This window comes from Puma concolor, chromosome A2, assembly GCF_028749965.1.
Source record: "Puma concolor isolate L17-30 chromosome A2, mPumCon1.1.hap2, whole genome shotgun sequence".
NCBI classification, from domain to species: Eukaryota; Metazoa; Chordata; class Mammalia; order Carnivora; family Felidae; genus Puma; species Puma concolor.
The window spans coordinates 4535405-4541509 of NC_141668.1; the positions used below are offsets into that span (position 1 = coordinate 4535405).

The 6105-nt window shown below is 49.1% G+C and overlaps 1 long non-coding RNA gene across 1 annotated transcript; it reads right to left on the reverse strand.

Annotated features, from left to right (window-relative positions):
- Positions 1-2453: 2453 nt before the first annotated feature.
- On the reverse strand, positions 2454-5824 carry LOC147582926 (uncharacterized). The gene is made up of 3 exons (XR_015242579.1): positions 5653-5824; positions 2848-3009; positions 2454-2737 (listed from the first exon to the last, which is right to left on the reverse strand). It is a non-coding gene; the product is annotated as an uncharacterized LOC147582926 (long non-coding RNA).
- Positions 5825-6105: the final 281 nt, after the last annotated feature.

Below are 6105 nucleotides of genomic sequence, written 5' to 3' on the forward strand. Positions count from 1 at the left end.
GTTATTAACAGAATAATGGCAGGAATTAAGCAAGATTTCATAGATGATAAGTACTTAATTTGTACACTAAAATGTAAGCAACAATGGTGGAGAGAGGTTCCTGGGAGAATTATAACGTGAGCAAAGATAGGAACGATCCTTCGGCCTGATACGCTGAGGCATGGTAGCAGATGGAGCTCCAGAAAAACAAGACAGCCCTCCCTTCCCATCTGAAGACGTGTGTGGGAAGGCAGCAGTGGACAGGATGGGATGGACTCGTGGGCCTGATCCTGGAGGTTCACCTAATCCAAGGTTTCCGGAGAGTCCCATCCCGATAGTATCAGTAACCTGCCCTGATCAAAACATGTTCTGTGTCTGTGTACATTTGGAAATATCAGATTGACTAAAGCTAAGCTCGTTTCTTTACGTCAGAAACACGCTCTGGACTTTAATATACTGGCTGGCGTTACGGATCTTCAACATGGGGATACAGTATTCAACAAGCTCTCTCAGATTTGAGAACTGTTTGTGACCCTTTCAGTGTAAAAGTCAAACAAAACACTCAGAGCCCAGTTTGAGGAGGGCAGAAACAGAACTCAGGCCAGCCTGAAATCTGGGCCCGCTAAAGGATGCTGCTGGGAAGCAGGCCGTTGCTGCTTCCCCCCCCCCCCCAAAGAGAATGGAAACACTCAGAGGATGCGAGGCCTCGTTGCAAAGGCTGAGGTGTTAGGGGCCTCTGTCACAGAAGGGGTGCTAGCTGTCCCTCTGCAGAGCGCTTTGCAGAGCCCCTTGTGGTTTGGCTTTGCGTTTCCGTGATGAGGTTGAGCACCTTTTCAAGTATTTATTAGACACTGGTGTGTTTTCTTTGGAGAAATATCAATTCTTGTCCTTTGCCCATTTTAAAATTAGGTTATTTATGTTTTGCTGCTGAGTTGTAGAAGTTCTGTATATATTTTGGATACTAACTCCTCATCAGATCTGCTTCCAGTTTTTATTTGAGCAGAAAAGGAAGAAAATACTTTTAAAAAAATAACTGGGGCACCTGGGTGGCTCAGTCGGTTAAGCATCTGACTTCAGCTCAGGTTATGATGTCATAGGTCGTGAGTTCTAGCCCCATGTCAGGCTCTGTGCTGACAGCCCCGAGCCTGGAGCCTGCTTTGGATTCTGTGTCTCCCTGTCTCTCTGTCCCTCCCCCAGTTGTGCTCTGTCTGTCTGTCTCTCTCTCTCTCAAAAATAAAATAAACATTAAAAGATTTGTTTAAATAACTAACACCATATCACTCACTTCCATAAGCCCCCCGTGATCTTTCGCCAGCACAGAATATCCCAGCTCTGTCTAAGACGAACCAAGCTGTTCTGATCTTCTGTAATTAGCAGCTTAAAATTTACAAGGAAGGCCTACACTTGCTCACTAAACTCCACAAGCTAAGCTTCTAAGCAATGTTTATACCTGGTAGCTAATTACATTTACACTAGCAAGGAAGCTTTTGGCTATAACCTGGCAAGGCTGGTTTAAAAAATTTTTTAAGACACAGCACAGCTTTGAAGCAAAGATGTAAGGTAGAGTCTTCCCATTAAATATAACACCTGAACACAGATAACCTCACACCTAACATCTTGTAGTAGTTGTGTAAGTCGGAAAGAAGAGTGTGGCTAAAAGAGTAACAGTCTCTTCTTTAACATGCTTGGATTTATAGTTCTGCTGTGTTTCCAGCAAAACTCTGAGCAGAAGATGTTTATCGCAGGGGAAGGAAGACATGGAAGAGTTTACCTTGCTTGTTGTCTATCTGAGTTAGGAACAGCATAAGTTCCCATTACGTGTGACTCTCTCGGCTACAGCCTAGAAGTGAATTTGGCACTTTGGGAAATCATACTTACTTTTGCAAGCAACTAGGGCACTATTTAGTCTATCGCTAACCCAAAGCAATAATAAAGATACCCCGCGATAGTTTTCAAAATTCATTAGAACGGCAAAATTCTACGCAAGCTGAAATTTGCTTTCACGCAAATTGCTTTCACGCACATTTCTTACGGCAAGTATCTCTTCACTCCCATCACCATGCGATGGGTCCTATTTCTAGACTAAGAGAGAAACAATTCTCAGCATCTAACATCCACATTCCCAGTGCTTAACACAGAGCCTGGTATGTAAGTAGGTGCTCAATAAATAAAGTCTTAAGTGAATTAGTGCAAGATACTGTCCTAGAGACAAAGGCAGGTGGTTGGAGGCAAAGGTGGAGATGTTGAAGGTATGGGGCATAAAATCGGGTCCCCGCTCTCAAGGGCTTGGGCTATGATTGATGAAATAAGGCAGCATATACACGAAGACTGATGAGTGTCCTATTTCCTCTAGAATTCTCTAGGCCCAGGGAAGAAGAACCTAGCAATTAAGAACCACGGAGCCTAGCTGCAACACTAGCCCAGCTAGTGCAGAATTTGAGAGTCTGAGATAGGCAGGTGATGGAGGTCGTGGGGGGCGTGGGAAAGAGCTTTATTTTGTTCTAACAGGAAGCCTCAGCATGCTTTAGAAGGTGAACACTGTATTGCCAGCTGAGACGTGTTTATGAAAAGTCACTGTGGTTGCTGGCAGAAGCGTGGTTGGGAGGCGGGAGAGGAAGCGGGAGGCCCATGAGACAGCTGTCTCCATCGCTCCAGGTGACAGGTGCAGGTGAAAGGCGCCCTACGGGAGCACACAGAGAGCACTGATAGAACAGTGATCTATTTTGGAGGTGGAAGTCTGGCTGGGTTTTCAGACAGCCTGAGTGGTCAAGAAAAGGGGAAAGAAAAAACAATTAAGGGTGTTTCATAAATGTTTAATTTGCTAACTAGTCGCCTCCCCCTTTGAGCCCCAGGAAAAGGGCATCTTACTGCAGTCGTGAACTTCATCTGGGCATGTTGATTTCAAGATGCTTCTCTACCCAAGCAGGGATTTCAAGTAAGTGCTTGGACATCTGCATCAGAGCTCAGAGTAGCGGTCAGGACTGGAGACATCAAACATCCTGAATTTTAAGGCAATGGGACTGGATGAAACTATGTAGAGAAATAACACAGGCAGAGATGAACTGGATGTTGGGATGGGGCTGTAGGACACCCCAACACTTATGATGCCAATAGAAGAGAAGGAACCAGCACGGGAGACTGAGCACAAGAGGCCAGAGAAGTAGCAGAAAACCTGACAGAAGTCAGAAACGAAATAAATTTCGAGGAAAGAGCAACCAGCTGGGTTGGATGCTGCCAAACTCTCATGAGAGACGAAGAATGAAAGTGTTGTCAACTTCGGAAAGATCGAGGTTGTTGGTAAACTTGATGACAGGCCTGCTTTCTACGCAGTGATAGGAACAGAAGCCACGTGGAGATGTTTGCAGTGAAGGAGACCCCAGACATCGGCTACTTCAGCCACCTCCAAAGACAGCTATGGCACAGAGGGGACGGGGCCCCTCGTCCGAGCACACGAACTTGAACTCCCATTGGCCGTGAGTGCACAGCCTTTGCCCCTCTTCGGTTTATGTGGGCCGAATGCCCCAAAAGCCAAGCGTGGCATGGGACTGCATCACAGGGCAAATCTCTTGTGCGTAAAGTGCCTTCCAGTTCTCCCAGCACGCATCAGGTGTGCGTACCCTATATCAGGGGCTGTTGGTCTGGGGCCGTGGACCTATGGGCTTAAAGGAGACTGTACACAGAATTATGTGCAAATATGTTTTCTAGTGAAAGCGTCCACAGCCTTGATCAAATTCTCAATGGGTCCACGTTCATTCCTCAAAAAAGAACAATTACGAACTCTGTTCTACACCAATGCAACTGTACAGCTCACCAGCCCAAGAGAAACCTTCTCTGTGACCAAGCTCCTAGGAGAGCATCATTTATCACCGTCCAGGGTACCAGGCAGCACCCGCACAGTCAAGGAAACTCCAAATGGCCTAGTAGCCCAATGAATCACCCACCTATCACATCGTGCACCCCCCAAGCTTCTAAAGGCTTCGATTCCTGGGAAATGTCACTTCTGGGCATGGCACTTCGGAGGTTGATAAATGCTGACTGATACATCAGCTTGTGTGCAGACAGTGCAGAGCTCTGGCAGGAGGGCCACACGGAGCCCTGCCAGAGACCCAGAGACCCAGAGCCCAGAGTCCAGGGCGCGTCTGGCAAGGGCCCTCCTCACGCAGCTTGAGACCTCGGCTCCCATCAGGAGGATGTGGAAGCTGGCTCAGAAGGGGCACTTGGCACTCTGAGGGGTCAAAGCCATCTCAAGGGCTTCACCCCACTTTGAACACTTGGGCATCGGCTGCGAGAATGTTCAGCAGTGATGTTGACCCTTCTTCTTCCAAGAATATAAGGGGGTTTTAGGACATCTGTGCCCTTGATAAGTGCCAGAGGTGGAGTAGAAATTGGCTGTCTCTGCACTCAGAGCTGGAACACTCCTGGCAGGATGGCAGGAGTCGGCAGCTGCGAAACCCCAGCCTCATGTAAAATGCAGGCTTCAGTCCTCAGCTGCCACAACCATCCCCGGTCACTTCAGAGCCAGATCGGAAGTCCAAATGAGAATCTGATGTTTAACCACTAGCGGGAACACGGCGGTCTATGTACACTCTGAAACCCCTTCCGTGAGAGCGTTCAGGTCTGTACCCAAAGCACAAAGCTGTCTAATTAATCTCCAGGGCCTGGGGGCGCTTCAGGGCTCCAGGCGGGAAGGATGTCCCTCACACGCAGCTTTCAATCACTGGATTTTAAGACAACAGGTATTTATTCTGTTACTTCTCTTTTTAGTTTCAAATCCCTGGCATCCAGCACTGTGCCTGGCATGTGGAAAGAGCACATATTTTCTTAATCAATAAATGAATTGTTGAGAAGCTACTTGGACACGTTGCATCCTTTGGGGCCCGGTCAGAAAATAAAAGCCAGGGTAGAATTTCAAACAAAGGCAATTTAAATTTTTTAAGTTTATTTATTTTTGAGAGAGAAAGAGAGAGAGAGAGAGAGAGAGAGAGAAATGAATCCCAAGCAGGCTCCATGCTATCAGCACAGAGCCTGATGCTGGGCTCAAACTCGTGAACCACGAGATCATGACCTGAGCCAAAACCAAGTAGTCGACGCTCAACCAACTGAGCCACACGGGCACCCCAAACAAAGGGAATTTAACACAGAAAATGTACACAGGTATTGGAAGAACGAAGATACCCAAAGGGGGTGACAAGGCAGCTGGGATATCAGACCAGCAGACGCCATTCCCACTTACGGGGGTAAGGCGGGCATCCCAGGGCCAGCAGCGGGGGGGCACCATGGGCTGGGGGTGGGGGCTGGAGTCGGGATTCCCGGGGGAGGGGCTGCTCCATAAGAGCAGGAGCACCGAGGAGACCTGCCTGAGGCAGAAAGTGGGTGTGGACACCCCACTTCCTCTCCTTCCTCCCTCCCATCCTGCACCAGAGTCCCCGTGGCAGGGAGAAAGGAGCAGAGAAAGGTAACTCCCCGCATCCAGGGCAGAGAAGAGCAGGGCGCTGAGTCGTCAACTGACGCACACGAGGGCCCTAAAGACTCAGCGGCTCGGTGGCCAGCGCCCCACCTCTAGGCACCCACGGGCTGCGGCCTTTGAAAGGATGCCGTGTCTCTACAAGCGCCAAAGGACACACGGACAAGGAGATTCTCAAGTGACTCAGAAGGGGCACCTGGGATGCTCACTGCTGCATCCTAGTCCATAGGGGGCGCTCATCCGAAGTACGGTGGACTGCACTGCCAGTGTGGACAAGACCGGTCTGCACGGATGCCCACACAGGACACGGAACGAGTTTTTGCCTTTGAAGGACGACAAGGATTACGTGGAAGAGGAAGATACAGGAATCCTGGAATGGCTGCCATGGGAACACAGATGCTAAACACGAACAGCAGAGGTGAAGCCGCCCCGGAGCACGAGCACAGCTCTCCACCCAACACTGGCGCCTGGACACCAATGATGCTGGCGTCTCCGATCAAGACTGTCAAATCTCTGCAGGTGGAAATCTCCTACTTGACTGTCTTCTCCCGAGCCCCCCGGTTGCAATATTGTCGATCCTGGGTTGGTTTCGTGTCCCATCTCTCCCCCACATCTCCCTCGGGTTCCATGTCTCACCGTCACCTTTTCAGTCCAAGAGGGGG